The sequence below is a fragment of the Procambarus clarkii genome, chromosome 75, assembly GCF_040958095.1.
Source record: "Procambarus clarkii isolate CNS0578487 chromosome 75, FALCON_Pclarkii_2.0, whole genome shotgun sequence".
Classification (NCBI taxonomy): domain Eukaryota; kingdom Metazoa; phylum Arthropoda; class Malacostraca; order Decapoda; family Cambaridae; genus Procambarus; species Procambarus clarkii.
The window spans coordinates 15,995,436-16,012,592 of record NC_091224.1 but is presented as its reverse complement, the minus strand read 5'-3'; positions in this window follow the sequence as shown (position 1 = coordinate 16,012,592).

Here is a 17,157-nt window from a genome sequence, read left to right as displayed (position 1 = left end):
ATCACTCTCCTGAGCCTCTGCATCACTCTTTTAAGCCTCTGCATCATTCTATTCAGCCTTTGCATCCCTCTCTTAAGCCTCTGCATCACTCTCTTGAGCCTCTGCATCACTCTCTTCAGCCTCTGCATCCCTCTGTTAAGCCTCTGCATCATTCCCTTCAGCCTCTGCATTGCTCTCTTAAGCCTCTGCATCACTCTCTTGATCATCTGCATCCCTCTCCTAAGCCTCTGCATCATTCTCAGGAGCTCCTGCATCATTCTCTTGAGCCTCTGCATCCCTCACTTGAGCCTATTCATCCCTCTTCATAGCCTCTGCATCCGTCTGTTGAGCCTCTGCATCACTCTCTTAAGCCTCTGCATCACTCTCATAAACCTCTGAATCACTCTCTTGAGTCTCTTCATCCCTCTCTTGAGCCCCTGCGTCCCTCTCTTGAGCCTCTGCATCCCTCTCTTGAGCCTCTGCATCACTCTCTTGAGCCTCAGCATCACCATCTTAAGCCTCTGCATCCCTCTTTTGATCCTCTGCGTCACTTTCTTAAGCCTCTGCATCCCTCTTTTGAGCCTCTGCGTCTCTTTCTTGAACTCTTGCATCCCTCTCATGAGCCTCTGCATCCCTCTCTTCAGCCATTGCATCACTCGCTTAAGCCTCTGCATCCCTCTCTTGAGCCTCTGTATCACTCTCTTGAGCCTCTGCATCACTCTCTTGAGCCTTTACATCCCTCTCCTGAGCCTCTGCTTCCCTCTCTTAAGCCTCTGCATCATTATCTTGAGCCTCTGCATCACTCTCCTGAGCCTCTGCATCACTCTCTTGAGGCTCTGCATCCCTCTCTTGAGCCTCTGCATCCCTCTCTTAAGCCTCTGCATTACTCTCTTAAGCCTCTGAATCACTCTCGTAAGCCTCAGAATCACTCTCTTGAGCCTCTGCATCACTCTCTTGAACCCCTGCATCCCTCTCTTGAGCCTCTGCATCACTCTCTTGAACCTCTGCATCACCCTTTTAAGCCTCTGGATCCCTCTTTTGAGCCTCTGCATCACTTTCTTAAGCCTCTGCATCCCTCTCTTGAGGCTCTGCATCACTCTCGTAAGCCTCTGCATCCCTCTCTTCATCCTCTGCATCACTCTCTTGAGCCTCTGCATCATTCTCTTGAGCCTCTGCATCCTTCTCTTCAGCCTCTGCATCACTCTTTTGAGCCTCTGCATCCCTCTCTTAAGCCTCTGCATCATTCTTTTGAGCCTCTGCATCACTCTCTTAAGCCTCTGCATCATTCTCTTTAGCCTCTGCATCACTCTCTTCAACCTCTGCATCACTCTCTTAACCTCTGCATCATTGTCTTGAGCCTCTGCATCCCTCTCTTAAGCCTCTACATCGTTCTCTTGTGCCTCTGCATCACTCTTTTTAGCCTCTGCATCACTATCCTAAGCCTCTGCATCTCACTCTTCAGCCTCTGCATCACTCTCTGGAGCCTCTGCGTCCCTCTCTGGAGCCTCAGCATAACTCTCTTGAGCCTCTGCAGCATTCCCTTGAGCCTCTTCATCATTCTCTTGGGCCTCTGCATCCCTCTCTTAAGCCTCTGCATCACTCTCTTGAGCCTCTGCATCCCTCTCTTAAGCCTCTGCATCACTCTCTTGAGTCTCTGCTGCATCACTCTCTTGAATCTCTTCATCCCTCTCTTAAGCCTCTGCATCATTCTCTTCAGCCTCTGCATCACACACTTAAGCCTCTGCATCATTCTCCTAAGCCTCTACATCCATCTCTTAAGCCTCTACATCACTCTCTTAAGCCTCTGCATCACTCTGTTGAGCCTCTACAACACTCGCTTGAGCCTCTGCATCACTCTCTTGAGTCTCTGCATCACTCTCCTGAGCCTCTGCATCACTCTTTTAAACCTCTGCATCATTCTCTTCAGCCATTGCAACCCTCTCTTAAGCCTCTGCATCACTCATTTGAGCCTCTGCATCACTCTCTTCAGTCTCTGCATCCCTCTCTTAAGCCTCTGCATCATTCCCTTCAGCCTCTGCATTGCTCTCTTAAGCCTCTGCATCAATCTCTTGATCATCTGCATCCATCTCTTAAGCCTCTGCATCATTCTCTTGAGCTCCTGCATCATTCTCTTGAGCCTCTGAATCCCTCTCTTGAGCCTATTCATCCCTCTCTATAGCCTCTGCATCCCTCTCTTGAGCCTCAGCATCACCATCTTAAGCCTCTGCATCCCTCTTTTGAGCCTCTGTTTCACTTTCGTTAGCTTCTGCATCCCTTTCTTGAGCCTCTGCGTCTCTATCTTGAGCCTTTGCATCACTCACTTAAGCCTCTGCTTCCCTCTCTTGAGCCTCTGCATCACTCTCGTAAACCTCTGAATCACTCTCTTGAGTCTCTTCATCCCTCTCTTGAGCTTGAGCCCCTGCGTCCCTCTCTTGAGCCCCTGCATCCCTCTCTTGAGCCTCTGCATCACTCTCTTGAGCCTCAGCATCACCATCTTAAGCCTCTGCATCCCTCTTTTGAGCCTCTGTGTCACTTTCGTTAGCCTCTGCATCCCTTTCTTGAGCCTCTGCGTCTCTCTTTTGAGCCTTTGCATCACTTGCTTAAGCCTCTGCATCCTTCTCTTGAGCCTTTGCATCACTCTCTTGAGCCTCTGCATCACTCTCTTGTGCCTTTACATCCCTCTCCTGAGCCTCTGCTTCCCTCTCTTAAGCCTCTGCATCATTCTCTTGAGCCTCTGCATCACTCTCTTTTGGCTCTGCATCACTCTCTTGAGCCTCTGCATCACTCTCTTGAGCCTTTACATCCCTCTCCTGAGCCTCTGCTTCCCTCTCTTAAGCCTCTGCATCATTCTCTTGAGCCTCTGCATCACTCTCCTGAGCCTCTGCTACATCTTCCATCGGTAATATAAACGGAAAATCAGGAACATTTTAGTTAATTCTAATGAAAACACATTGATTTTTATCATTTGTATTGGAAACAACATTGTCATATGTCTTTTCTTGGATCTAAATAATACGAAACCTTGCTCTGTAATTTGAAGGTAAAATCTTCAAATATGGTAATATAGTGACTTTTTCACGTTTTTCATATGGTGTGATTTTACGTAAATATATTCGTTTTTACCAATATTTCGATACTACTTCATGTTTTCTAACGATATGTGATTTGGCCTTCATATCTCAGAATTTCGCAAATTTTGCATTTTTAAGCAAGTTTCTTGCATTTTGTTTTGTACTAAAAATTTTCGAATTTAGCAATATTTTGACGTTTATCATCCCCCTTTTCCTATATGTGATATAAACAAAATATCATCGAATTAGGCAATATTTTGCTGTTTTTCCACGTTTTTGTGAATTTTCAGTTTATTGCTATTAATTCATTATATATACGATAAAAATGATGCAAACACATAATTCATTAGAAATTAACCATAAATACTTAATTTTCAATCAACTATTTGTTTCTCGTTAAAATACTGAGTAAGATATTGAAAGGGGAGAAGTTCTGTTTTTATTGCATATATCGACGTTTCAGCAGGATTAGAGCGGTTTTACATGTACATCTTCCATGGGTAATATAAACGGAAAATCAGGAACATTTTTGTTAATTCTAATGAAAACACATTGATTTTTATCATTTGTATTGGAATGATAATATGTGTTTCGCATTGTCATATGTCTTTTCTTGGATCTAAATAATACGAAACCTCGCTCTATGATTTGAAGTTAAAATCCTCATATATGGTAAAATAGTGACTTTTTCACGTTTTTCATGTAGTGTGATTTTACGTAAATATATTCGTTTTTACCAATATTTCGATACTACTTCAAGTTTTCTCACGACATGTAATTTAGCCTTCATATCTCAGAATTTCGAAAATTTTGCATTTTTAAGCAAGTTTTTTGCATTTTGTTTTGAACTAAAAATCATCGAATTTAGTAATAATTTGACGTTTATCATCCCCTTTTTCCTTTATGTGATATAAACAAAATATCATCGAATTATGCAATATTTTGCTGTTTTTCTACGTTTTTTGTGAATTTTTAGTTAATTGTTATTAATTCAATATATATACGATAAAAATGATGCAAACACATAATTGATTAGAAATTAACCTTAAATACTTCATTTTCAATCAACTATTTGTTTCTCGTTAAAATACTGAGTAAGATATTGAAAAGGGGAGAAGTTTGGGTTTTATTGCATATATCGATGTTTCAGCTGGATTAGAGCGGTTTTACGTATACATCTTCCATGCACGTATTCGCAGTATGAAATTCAATTTTGGAGCAAAATTCAATTTTGGATTTTTCAATTTTGGAACAAAATTCTCGCTCTCTGCCCGTATTCGCAGTTTGAAATTACGACTTTTTATACAGAAAAAATGCCAATTACTGAAAGCTGCGATGGATCACATTTTGTCCAAACCCTCCCTGCAGTTTTCAAAACATCCCAAACATCCCAAATTCGACGCTTGGGCCATATTAAAGAGCCAAATTCTGGCTCTCTGCACGCATTCGCAGTTTGAAAATTACGATTTTTTATACCGAAAGTATGCCAATTACTGAAGGCGCCGATTAGTCACATTTTGCCCAAGTCCTCCCTGCAGTTTTCAAAATAACCTAAACATCCCAAATTTGACCCTTGAACCATGTTTTGGAGCCAAGTTTTGGATCTCTGCACGTATTCGCAGTTTGAAATTACGACTTTTTATACCGAAAATATGCCAATTTGTGAACTCACCGATGAGTCACATTTTGCCCAAACCCTCCCTGCAGTTTTGAAGATATCCCAAATATCCCAAATTCGACCCATGAACCATATTTTGGAGCCAAATTCTGGCTCCCTGCACGTATTCGCAGTTTGAAATTACGACTTTTTACACCGAAAATATGCCAAATACTGAAAGCGGCGATGAGTCACATTTTGCTCAAACCTCCCCTGCAGTTTTCAAAATGTCCCAAACATCAAAAATTCGACCCTTGAGCCATATTTTGTAGCCAAATTCTGGCTCTCTGCACGTATTCGCAGCTTGAAATTACGACTTTTTATACCGAAAATATGCCAATTACTGAACGCGCCGATGAGTCAAATTTTGCCCATACCCTCCCTGCAGTTTTCAAAATATCCCAAAAAATCCAAATTTGACGCTTGAGCAATATTTTGGAGCAAAATTCACGTTCTCTGCACGTATTCGCAGTTTGAAATTACGACTTTTTATACGGAATATATGCCAATTACTGGGATCAGCGATGGGTCACATTTTGTCCAAACCCTCCCTGCAGTTTTGAAGATATCCCAAATATCCCAAATTCGACCCATGAACCATATTTTGGAGCCAAATTCTGGCTCTCTGCACGTATTCGCAGTTTGAAATTACGACTTTTTACACCGAAAATATGCCAAATACTGAAAGCGGCGATGAGTCACATTTTGCTCAAACCTCCTTTGCAGTTTTCAAAATGTCCCAAACATCAAAAATTCGACCCTTGAGCCATATTTTGTAGCCAAATTCTGGCTCTCTGCACGTATTCGCAGCTTGAAATTACGACTTTTTATACCGAAAATATGCCAATTACAGAACGCGCCGATGAGTCAAATTTTGCCCATACCCTCCCTGCAGTTTTCAAAATATCCCAAAAAATCCAAATTTGACGCTTGAGCAATATTTTGGAGCAAAATTCACGTTCTCTGCACGTATTCGCAGTTTGAAATTACGACATTTTATACGGAATATATGCCAATTACTGGGATCAGCGATGGGTCACATTTTGTCCAAACCCTCCCTGCAGTTTTAAAAATATCACAAACATCCCAAATTAGACGCTTGAACCATATTTTGGAGCCAAAATTCTAGCTCTCTGCACGTATTCGCAGTTTGAAATTACGACTTTTTATACAGAAAAAATGCCAATTACTGAAAGCAGCGATGGATCACATTTTGCCCAAACCCTACCTGCAGTTTTCAAAGCATCCCAAACATCCCAAATTCGACGCATGGGCCATACTAAGGAGTCAAATTCTGGCTCTCTGCACGTATTCGCAGTTTGAAATTACGAATTTTATACCGAAAATATGCCACTTACTGAAGGCGCCGGTGAGTCACATTTTGCATAAGTCATCCCTGCAGTTTTCAAAATATCGCAATCATCCCAAATTCGACCCTTGAACCATATTTTGGAGCCAAATTCTGGCTCTCTGCATGTATTCGCAGTTATAAATTACGAATTTTATACCGAAAATATTCCAAATACTGAAAGCGGCCATGAGTCACATTTTGCTCAAACCCCCCCCTGCAGTTTTCAAAATGTCCCAAACATCCCAAATTCGAGCCTTGAGCCATATTTTGGAGCCAAGTTCTGGCTCTGCACGTATTCGCAGCATGAAAGCAGTTTTCTGCTTTCAGTGAGTGTGAGTGTTTCAATGTTAGTGCGAGAAGGGAAACAAAGAAAAATTATGTAAATGATATAGCAAGCAAAGCCAAGACCGATCCAAAGCTACTCCACAGTCACATCATGAGGAAAACAATAGTAAAAGAACAAGTAATGAAACTTACGCGAGGACAGGTATACAGAGAATGACAAAGAGGTGTGTGAGGAACTCAACAAGAGGATCCAGGAGGCCTACATAATAGAACGTGGTGAGATCACTGGGCTAGGAGAGGGGGCAGTAAACCAGGCGACCTTGGAAGGGTTCGAAATTACGAGAGATGAGGTCAAGAGACACCTGTTGGATCTGGATGTGAGAAAGGCTGTTGGTCCTGACGGGATATCACCATGGGTATTGAAAGAGTGTGCAGAGGCACTCTGCTTGCCACTCTGCATAGTGTATAGTAGGTCACTGGAGACGGGAGACCTACCAAAAATATGGAAGGCAGCTAATGTGGTCCCAATATACAAAAAGGGTGACAGACAAGAGGCACTGAACTACAGGCCAGTGCCCCTAACTTGTATACCATGCAAAGTGATGGAGAAGATCGTGAGAAAAAACCTAGTAACACATCTGGAGAGAAGGGACTTCGTGACAGAGGCTTCTTCGTGGGCTCAAGAGAGTGATGCAGAGGCTTAAGAGAGGGATGCAGAGGCTCAAGAGAGTGATGCAGAGGCATAACAAAGGGATGCAGAGGCTCAAGAGAATGATGAAGAGGCTCAAGAGAGTGCTGGAGAGGCTCAAGAGAGGGATGCAGAGGCTCAAGAGAGTGATGCAGAGGCATAACAAAGGGATGCAGAGGCTCAAGAGAATGATGAAGAGGCTCAAGAGAGTGCTGGAGAGGCTCAAGGGAGGGCTGCTGAGGCTCCAACGAGGGATGCAGAGGCTCCAGAGAGTGATGCAGAGGCTGAAGAGAGTGATGCAGAGGCTCAAGAGAATGATGTAGAGGCTTAAGAGAGGGATGCAGTAATTGGCATATTTTCGGTATAAAAAGTCGTAATTTCATGCTGCGAATACGTGCAGAGAGCCACAATTTGGATCCAAAATATGGTTCAGGGGTCGCATTTGGGATGATTGGGATATTTTGAAAACTGCAGGGGGGTTTGGGCAAAATGTGACCCATAGCCGCTTTCGGTATTTGGCATATTTTCGGTATAAAATTCGTAATTTAAAACTGCGAATACATGCAGAGAGCCAGAATTTGGCTCCAAAATATGATTCAAGGGTCGAATTTGGGATGATTAGGATATTTTGAAAACTGCAGGGAGGACTTGGGCAAAATGTGACTCTCCGGCGCCTTCAGTAAGTGGCATATTTTCGGTATAAAATTCGTAATTTCAAACTGCGAATACGTGCAGAGAACCAGAATTTGACTCCTTAGTATGGCCCATGCGTCGAATTTGGGATGTTTGGGATGCTTTGAAAACTGCAGGAAGGGTTTGGGCAAAATGTGATCCATCGCTGCTTTCAGTAATTGGCATTTTTTCTGTATAAAAAGTCGAAATTTCAAACTGCGAATACGTGCAGAGAACGTGAATTTTGCTCCAAAATATTGCTCAAGCGTCAAATTTGGATTTTTTGGGATATTTTGAAAACTGCAGGGAGGGTATGGGCAAAATTTGACTCATCGGCGCGTTCAGTAATTGGCATATTTTCGGTATAAAAAGTCGTAATTTCAAGCTGCGAATACGTGCAGAGAGCCAGAATTTGGCTACAAAATATGGCTCAAGGGGCGAATTTTTGATGTTTGGGACATTTTGAAAACTGCAGGGGAGGTTTGAGCAAAATGTGACTCATCGCCGCTTTCAGTATTTGGCATATTTTCGGTGTAAAAAGTCGTAATTTCAAACTGCGAATACGTGCAGAGAGCCAGAATTTGGCTCCAAAATATGGTTCATGGGTCGAATTTGGGATATTTGGGATATCTTCAAAACTGCAGGGAGGGTTTGGGCAAAATGTGACTCATCGGTGAGTTCACTAATTGGCATATTTTCGGTATAAAAAGTCGTAATTTCAAACTGCGAATACGTGCAGAGAGCAAGAACTTGGCTCCAAAACATGGTTCAAGGGTCGAATTTGGGATGTTTAGGTTATTTTGAAAACTGCAGGGAGGACTTGGGCAAAATGTGACTAATCGGCGCCTTCAGTAATTGGCATATTTTCGGTATAAAAAATCGTAATTTTCAAACTGCGAATGCGTGCAGAGAGCCAGAATTTGGCTCTTTAATATGGCCCAAGCGTCGAATTTGGGATGTTTGGGATGTTTTGAAAACTACAGGGAGGGTTTGGACAAAATGTGATCCATCGCAGCTTTCAGTAATTGGCATTTTTTCTGTATAAAAAGTCGTAATTTCAAACTGCAAATACGGGCAGAGAGCGAGAATTTTGTTCCAAAATTGAAAAATCCAAAATTGAATTTTGCTCCAAAATTGAATTTCATACTGCGAATACGTGCATGGAAGATGTACACGTAAAACCGCTCTAATCCAGCTGAAACGTCGATATATGCAATAAAAACCAAACTTCTCCCCTTTTCAATATCTTACTCAGTATTTTAACGAGAAACAAATAGTTGATTGAAAATGAAGTATTTAAGGTTAATTTCTAATCAATTATGTGTTTGCATCATTTTTATCGTATATATATTGAATTAATAACAATTAACTAAAAATTCACAAAAAACGTGGAAAAACAGCAAAATATTGCCTAATTCGATGATATTTTGTTTATATCACATAAAGGAAAAAGGTGATGATAAACGTCAAATTATTACTAAATTCGATGATTTTTAGTTCAAAACAAAATGCAAAAAACTTGCTTAAAAATGCAAAATTTGCGAAATTCTGAGATATGAAGGCTAAATTACATGTCGTGAGAAAACTTGAAGTAGTATCGAAATATTGGTAAAAACGAATATATTTACGTAAAATCACACTACATGAAAAACGTGAAAAAGTCACTATTTTACCATATATGAGGATTTTAACTTCAAATCATAGAGCGAGGTTTCGTATTATTTAGATCCAAGAAAAGACATATGACAATGTTGTTTCCAATACAAATGATAAAAATCAATGTGTTTTCATTAGAATTAACTAAAATGTTCCTGATTTTCCGTTTATATTACCGATGGAAGATGTAGCAGAGGCTCAGGAGAGTGATGCAGAGGCTCAAGAGAATGATGCAGAGGCTTAAGAGAGGGAAGCAGAGGCTCAGGAGAGGGATGTAAAGGCTCAAGAGAGTGATGCAGAGGCTCAAGAGAGTGATGCAGAGCCAAAAGAGAGTGATGCAGAGGCTCAAGAGAATGATGCAGAGGCTTAAGAGAGGGAAGCAGAGGCTCAGGAGAGGGATGTAAAGGCACAAGAGAGTGATGCAGAGGCTCAAGAGAGTGATGCAAAGGCTCAAGAGAAGGATGCAGAGGCTTAAGCAAGTGATGCAAAGGCTCAAGAGAGAGACGCAGAGGCTCAAGAAAGGGATGCAGAGGCTAACGAAAGTGACACAGAGGCTCAAAAGAGGGATGCAGAGGCTTAAGATGGTGATGCTGAGGCTCAAGAGAGTGATGCAGAGGCTCAAGAGAGGGATGCAGGGGCTCAAGAGAGGGACGCAGGGGCTCAAGCTCAAGAGAGGGATGAAGAGACTCAAGAGAGTGATTCAGAGGTTTACGAGAGTGATGCAGAGGCTCAAGAGAGGGAAGCAGAGGCTTAAGTGAGTGATGCAAAGGCTCAAGATAGAGACGCAGAGGCTCAAGAAAGGGATGCAGAAGCTAACGAAAGTGAAACAGAGGCTCAAAAGAGGGATGCAGAGGCTTAAGATGGTGATGCTGAGGCTCAAGAGAGGGATGCAGAGGCTATAGAGAGGGATGAATAGGCTCAAGAGAGGGATTCAGAGGCTCAATAGAATGATGCAGGAGCTCAAGAGAATGATGCAGAGGCTTAAGAGATGGATGCAGATGATCAAGAGAGTGATGCAGAGGCCTAAGAGAGCAATGCAGAGGCTGAAGGGAATGATGCAGAGGCTTAAGAGAGGGATGCAGAGACTGAAGAGAGTGATGCAGAGGCTCAAATGAGTGATGCAGAGGCTTAAGAGAGGGTTGCAAAGGCTGAAGAGAATGATGCAGAGGTTTAAAAGAGTGATGCAGAGGCTCAGGAGAGTGATGCAGAGACTCAAGAGAGTGATGCAGAGGCTCAAGCGAGTGTTGCAGAGGCTCAAGAGAGTGATGCAGAGGCTTAAGAGAGTGATGTAGAGGCTTAAGAGATGGATGTAGAGGCTTAGGAGAATGATGCAGAGGCTTAAGTGTGTGATGCAGAGGCTGAAGAGAATGATGCAGAGGCTTAAGAGAGGGATGAAGAGATTCAAGAGAGTGATGCAGCAGAGACTCAAGAGAGTGATGCAGAGGCTTAAGAGAGGGATGCAGAGGCTCAAGAGAGTGATGCAGAGGCTTAAGAGAGGGATGCAGAGGCCCAAGAGAATGATGAAGAGGCTCAAGGGAATGCTGCAGAGGCTCAAGAGAGTTATGCTGAGGCTCCAGAGAGGGACGCAGAGGCTCCAGAGAGTGATGCAGAGGCTGAAGAGTGAGATGCAGAGGCTTAGGATAGTGATGCAGAGGCTAAAAAGAGTGATACAGAGGCACAAGAGAACGATGTAGAGGCTTAAGAGAGGGATGCAGAGGCTCAAGACAATGATGCAGAGGTTAAGAGAGTGATGCAGAGGTTGAATAGAGTGATGCAGAGGCTAAAGAGAATGATGCAGAGGCTTAAGAGAGTGATGCAGAGGCTCAAAAGAATGATGCAGAGGCTTAAGAGAGGGATGCAGAGGCTCAAAAGAGTGATGCAGAGGCTGAATAGAAGGATGCAGAGGCTCAAGAGAATGATGCAGAGGCTCAAGAGAGTGATGCAGAGGATGAAGAGAGGGATGCAGAGGCTTACGAGAGTGATGCAGAGCCTCAAGAGAGGGATGCAGAGGCTTAAGAATGTGATGCAGAGGCTCAAAAGAGGGATGCAGAGGCTTAAAAGGGTGATGCAGAGGTTCAAGAGAGTGATGCAGAGGCTCAAGAGAGGGATGCAGGGGTTCATGAGAGTGATGCAGAGGCTCAAGAGAGTGATTCTGAGGCTTACGAGAGTGATTCAGAGGCTTAAGAGAGTAATGCAGAGGCTTAAGAGAGGGATGCAGAGGCTCAAGAGAGGGATGCAGAGCCTCAAGAGAGTGATGCAGAGGCTCAGGAGAGTGATGCAGAGGCTCAAGATAATGATGCAGAGGCTTAAGAGAGGGAAGCAGAGGCTCAGTAGAGGGATGTAAAGGCTCAAGAGAGTGATGCAGAGGCTCAAGAGAGTGATACAGAGGCTCAAGAGAGGGATGCAGAGGCTTAAGCGAGTGATGCAATAGCTGAAGAGAGGGATGCAGAGGCTCATGAGAGGGATGCAAGAGTTCAAGAAAGAGATGCAGAGGCTCAAAAGAGGGATGCAGAGGCTTAAGAAAGTGACGCAGAGGCTCAAAAGAGGGATGCAGAGGCTTAAGATGGTGATGCTGAGGCGCAAGAGAGTGATGCAGAGGCTCAAGAGAGGGATGCAGAGGCTCAAGAGAGGGACGCAGGGGCTCAAGAGAGGGATGAAGAGACTCAAGAGAGTGATTCAGAGGTTTATGAGAGTGATGCAGAGGCTTAAGAGAGTGATGCAGAGGCTCAAGAGACGGATGCAGAGGCTAGAAGAGGGATGAATAGGCTCAAGTGAGGGATGCAGAGGCTCAAGAGAATGATGCAGGAGCTCCTGAGAATGATGCAGAGGCTTAGGAGAGGGATGCAAATGATCAAGAGAGTGATGCAGAGGCTTAAGAGAGCAATGCAGAGGCTGAAGGGAATGATGCAGAGGCTTAAGAGAGGGATGCAGAGGCTGAAGAGAGTGATGCAGAGGCTTAAGAGAGGGATGCAGAGGCTCAAGAGAGTGATGCAGAGGCTTAAGAGAGGGATGCAAAGGCTGAATAGAATGATGCAGAGGCTTAAAAGAGTGATGCAGAGGCTGAAGAGAATGATGCAGAGGTTTAAGAGAGGGATGAAGAGATTCAAGAGAGTGATGCAGAGGCTCAAGACAGGGGATGCAGAGGCTTAAGAGAGGGTTGCAGAGACTCAAAAGAGTTATGCAGAGGCTCAAGAGAGTGATGCAAAGACTCAAGTTAAGGATGCAGAGGCATAGGAGAATGATGCAGAGGCTCATGAGAGGGATGCAGAGGCTCGAGAGAGTGAAGCAGAGGCTCAAGAGAGGGATTCAGAGGCTTAAGAGAGTGATGCAGAGGCCTCAAGAGAGTGATGCAGAGGCTCAAGAGAGGGATGTAGAGGCTCAAGAGAGTGATGCAGAGGCTGAAGAGAGTGATGCAGAGGCTGAAGAGAGAGATGCAGAGCTTAAAGAGATTGATGCAGAGGTTCAAGAGAGTGATGCAGAAGCAAGCGAATGATGTAGAGGCTTAAGAGAGGGACGCAGAGGCTCAAGAGAATGATGCAGGGGCTCAAGAGAATGATGCAGAGGCTTAAGAGAGGGATGCAGAGGATCAAGAGAGTGATGCAGAGGCTTAAGAGAGGAATGCAGAGGCTGAAGAGAATGATGCAGAGGCTTAAGAATGTGATGCAGAGGCTGAAGAGAATGATGCAGAGGCTTAAGAGAAGGATGCAGAGGCACAAGAGAACGATATAGAGGCTTAAGAGAGGGATGCAGAGGCTCAACACAATGATGCAGAGGTTAAGCGAGTGATGCAGAGGCTCAAGAGAATGATGCAGAGGCTTAAGTGTGTGATGCAGAGGCTTAAGAGAGGGATGCAGAGGCTCAAAAGAGTGATGCAGAGGCTGAAGAGAAGGATGCAGAGGCTCAAGAGAATGATGCAGAGGCTCAAGAGAGTGATGCAGAGGATGAAGAGAGGGATGCAGAGGCTTAAGAGAGTGATGCAGAGCCTCAAGAGAGGGATGCAGAGGCTTAAATGAGTGATGCAGAGGATCAAGAGAGTGATGGAGATGTTCAAGAGAGTGATGCAGAGGACCAAGAGAGGGATTCAGAGGTTGACGAGAGAGATTCAGAGGCTTAAGAGAGTGATGCAGGGGCTGAAGAGAGTGTTGCAGAGGTTAAAGAGAGGGATGCAGAGGCTCAGGAGAGTGATGCAGAGACTCAGGTGAGTTATGCAGAGGCTCAGGAGAGTGATACAGAGGCTTACGAGACTGATGCAGAGGCTCAAGAGAGGGATGCCGAGGCTTAAGAGAGTGACGCAAAAGCTCAGGAGAGGGATGCAGAGGCTCATGAGAGGGATGCAAGAGTTCATGAGAGGGATGCCAAGGCTCAAGAAATGGATGCAGAGGCTTACGAAAGTGATGCAGAGGCTCAAGAGAGGGATGCAGGGTCCCAAGAGAGTGATGCAGATGCGCAAGAGAGGGATGCAGAGGATGAAGAGAGTGATGCAGAGGTTCGAGAGAGTGATGCAGAGGCTCAAGAGAGGGATTCAGATGCTCAAGAGAGGGATGCAGAGGCTTAAGAGAGTGATGCAGAGGCTGAAGAGAGTGTTGCAGAGGCTCAAGAGAGGAATGCAGAGGCTCAAGAGAGTAATGCAGCGACTCAAGAGAGTTATGCAGAGGCTCAAGAGAGTGATGCAGAGACTTATGAGAGTGATGCAGAGGCTCAAGAGAGGGATGTAGAGGCTCAAGAGAGTGATGCAGAAGCTCGAGAGAGTGAAGCAGGGGCTTAAGAGAGGGATGCAGAGGCTCAAGAGAGGGATGCAGAGGCTCTTGAGAGAGATGGAGAAGCTCAAGAGAGGGATGCAGAGGCTCAAAAGAGGAATGCAGAGGCTTAAAGGAGTGATGCAGAGGATCAAGAGAGTGATGCAGAGGAACAAGAGAGGGATGCAGAGGTAGAAGAGAATGATGCAGAGGCTTAAAAGAGTGATGCAGAGACTCAGGAGAGTGATGCAGAGACTCAAGAGAGTGATGCAGAGGTTGAAGAGAATGATGCAGAGGCTTATGTGAGTGATGCAGAGGCTTAAGAAAGGGATGCAGAGGCTCAAGAGAGTGATGCAGAGGCTGAAGAGAAGGATGCAGAGGCTCAAGAGAATGATGCAGAGGCTCAAGAGAGTGATGCAGAGGATGAAGAGAGGGATGCAGAGGCTTAAGAGAGTGATGTAGAGCCTCAAGAGAGGGATGCAGAGGTTTAAGAGAGCGATGCAGAGGCTCAGGAGAGTGATGCAGAGGCTGAAGAGAGAGATGCAGCGGCTTAAGAGAGTGATGCAGAGGCCTCAAGAGAGTGATGCAGAGGCTCAAGAGATTGATGAAGAGGATCAAGAGAGGGATGCAGAGGCTGAAGAGAGTGATGCAGAGCTTTAAGAGATTGATGCAGAGGTTCATGAGAGTGATGCAGAAGCAAGAGAATGATGTAGAGGTTTAAGAGAGTGATGCAGAGGCTCAAGAGAGTGAAGCAAAGGCTGAAGAGAGTGATGCAGAGGCTTAAGAGAGGGATGCAGAGGCTCAGGAGAGGGATGTAGAGGCTCAAGAGAGTGATGCAGAGGCTTAAGTGAGTGATGCAGAGGCTTAAGAGAGGGATGCAGAGGCTCAGGAGAGTGATGCAGAGGCTGAGGAGAGGGATTCAGAGGCTTAAGAGAGTGATGCAGAGGCCTCAAGAGAGTGATGCAGAGGCTCAAGAGAGTGATGCCGAGGATCAAGAGAGGGATGCAGAGGCTTAGGAGAGTGATGCAGAGGCTGCAGAGAGTGTTCAGACGCTTAAGAGAAGGATGCAGAGGCTTAAGAGAGGGATGAAGAGGCTCAAGAGAGGGATGTAGAGGCTCAAGAGAGTGATGCTGAGGCTCAAGAGAGTGATGCAGAGGCTGAAGAGAGAGATGCAGAGCTTTAAGAGATTGATGCAGAGGTTCATGAGAGTGATGCAGAAGCAAGAGAATGATGTAGAGGTTTAAGAGAGGGATGCAGAGGCTCAAGCGAATGATGCAGGGGCTGAAGAGAATGATGCAGAGGACCAAGAGAGGGATGCTGAGGCTTAAGAAAGTGACGCAAAAGCTCAGGAGAGGGATGCAGAGGCTGATGAGATGGATGCAAGAGTTCATGAGAGGGATGCCAAGGCTCAAGAAATGGTTGCAGAGGCTTACGAAAGTGATGCAGAGGCTCAAGAGAGGGATGCAGGGTCCCAAGAGAGTGATGCAGATGCTCAAGAGAGGGATGCAGAGGCTTAAGAGAGTGACGCAAAAGCTCAGGAGAGGGATGCAGAGGCTCATGAGAGGGATGCAAGAGTTCATGAGAGGGATGCCAAGGCTCAAGAAATGGATGCAGAGGCTTACGAAAGTTTCAGAGGCTCAAGAGAGGGATGCAGGGTCCCAAGAGAGTGATGCAGATGCTCAAGAGAGGGATGCAGAGGATGAAGAGAGTGATGCAGAGGTTCGAGAGAGTGATGCAGAGGCTCAAGAGAGGGATTCAGATGCTCAAGAGAGGGATGCAGAGGCTTAAGAGAGTGATGCAGAGGCTGAAGAGAGTGTTGCAGAGGCTCAAGAGAGTTATGCAGAGGCTCAAGAGAGTGATGCAGAGACTTCCGAGAGTGATGCAGAGGCTCAAGAGAGGGATGTAGAGGCTCAAGAGAGTGATGCAGAAGCTCGAGAGAGTGAAGCAGGGGCTTAAGAGAGGGATGCAGAGGCTCAAGAGAGGGATGCAGAGGCTCTTGAGAGAGATGGAGAAACTCAAGAGAGGGATGCAGAGGCTCAAAAGAGGAATGCAGAGGCTTAAAGGGGTGATGCAGAGGCTCAAGAGAGTGATGCAGAGGAACAAGAGAGGGATGCAGAGTAGAAGAGAATGATGCAGAGGCTTAAAAGAGTGATGCAGAGACTCAGGAGAGTGATGCAGAGACTCAAGAGAGTGATGCAGAGGTTGAAGAGAATGATGCAGAGGCTGAAGTGAGTGATGAAGAGGCTTAACAAAGGGATGCAGAGGCTCAAGAGAGTGATGCAGAGGCTGAAGAGAAGGATGCAGAGGCTCAAGAGAATGATGCAGAGACTCAAGAGAGTGATGCAGAGGATGAAGAGAGGGATGCAGAGGCTTAAAAGAGTGATGCAGAGGCTCAACAGAGGGATGCAGAGGTTTAAGAGAGGGATGCTGAGGCTCAGGAGAGTGATGCAGAGGCTGAGGAGAGGGATTCAGAGGCTTAAGAGAGTGATGCAGAGGCCTCAAGAGAGTGATGCAGAGGCTGAAGAGAGAGATGCAGCGGCTTAAGAGAGTGATGCAGAGGCCTCAAGAGAGTGATGCAGAGGCTCAAGAGATTGATGAAGAGGATCAAGAGAGGGATGCAGAGGCTGAAGAGAGTGATGCAGAGGCTTAAGTGAGTGATGCAGAGGCTTAAGAGAGGGATGCAGAGGCTCAGGAGAGTGATGCAGAGGCTGAGGCCTCTTACGCCTCTGATTCCCTCTCTTGAGCCCCTGAATCACTATCTACATCCTCTGCATCACTCTCTAGATCCTCTGCATCACTCTCTTGAGCATTCTATTGGGCCTCTGCATCTCTCTCATGAGCCTCTGCATCCCTCTCTTGAGTCTTTGCATCCCTCTCTTAAGCCTCTGCATCCTTCTCTTAAGCCTCTGCATCACTCTCTTAAGCCTCTGCATCACTCTCGTAAGCCTCTGAATCACTCTCTTGAGCCTCTGCATCTCTCTCTTGAGCCTCTGCATCGCTCTCAAGAGCCTCTGCATCCCTCTGTTGAGCCTTTGCATTACTCTCCTAGGCCTCTGCATCAC